Raw genomic sequence first — 1,086 nt, 5'->3', positions numbered from 1 at the left:
GGGGGGGGGGGGGGGGCTTGGGCGCGCCGGAGGCGGATGTTGTTTTTGTCCGCCAGTATTGTTGTTTTCGCCGCCGCGGGCGCCGGGGCGCTTCGGCTGGCGCGCCCGCGCACGCGCACGCGGCTCAGGCCACACCGCGGCGGGCGTGCGGGCGAGCGCCGCCCCCCCCCCCCTCCCCCTCCCCCCGGGCGAGGGGGTGTGACTGGGCGCGTGCGCTCGTCCAGGAGGCCGTGATAATTATGCCCCCCGAAGTGGCCCCATTATTTTGTAAGCATTTTCCTTGTTTTTTCGTGTTATTCCTGTGTTTGTGCTAATAGTCATCCCCTGTGCCCGCCCGGGCGGCCCCGGGGCCCGGTCGTGCTCTATTTACCGGAGGGGCGCGTGTGCATGCCGGAGGGGGGGCGCGGGGGGGGGGGAGGGCGCATGCCGGCGCCCCGGCGGCTCCCGCGCTGCCCGCCACGCCCACGCATGTAGGCACGCGTATATATATATGTATATGTGCGCGGGCGCGCGCACACACATACACACAGGCCGACGATCGCCCATCATACCCTGGCCTGGCCGAGGCGGGATGGGCCAGCGGGCACACACGCGCGCGCGCGCGAGACCGCGCGCACCGCGCCGCGCCCGAGGAGCCAACTGACGCCGAGGCCCCTTTTCTCGCCGAACGGCCGGCTCATCGCGGGAGTGCGCTGTGCTCCGTGTGGCCCCCCCCCCCCCCTCTGACTGGTGGCTGGCCGCCTGGCTGCCTGGCCAGGGGGCGGGCCGGGGGACATGTGCGTGCGACAGACGGGAGGCGCGCGCGCGCGCGCGGGGAGGGGCTCCCGGGGAGGGTGGAACAAAAGGCGGCTCCCCGCGCTGCCCGGCCTCTCACCCGCGACGCACCACACGGCCGTGTCTCCCAGGAGGGGCGGGGACCGGGGGGGCGGGGGGGAGGGGGGGCCGGACAGTGGGGCAGCTCGGCGCCGGAGAGCCGGGTGCCGGGTCGGGGGGCGAGCCGGCTGGCCCCTCCCCGGAGCCCCCCTCCCAGGCCTCAGGCGCGCATGCGCGGCTGTGGTCCGCCCCTTGGTGGTCCCCGGCCCCCGG

The sequence above is a fragment of the Fonticula alba genome, assembly GCF_000388065.1.
Source record: "Fonticula alba strain ATCC 38817 unplaced genomic scaffold supercont2.17, whole genome shotgun sequence".
Classification (NCBI taxonomy): Eukaryota; order Rotosphaerida; family Fonticulaceae; genus Fonticula; species Fonticula alba.
Note: the sequence above shows the minus strand (reverse complement) of the source record.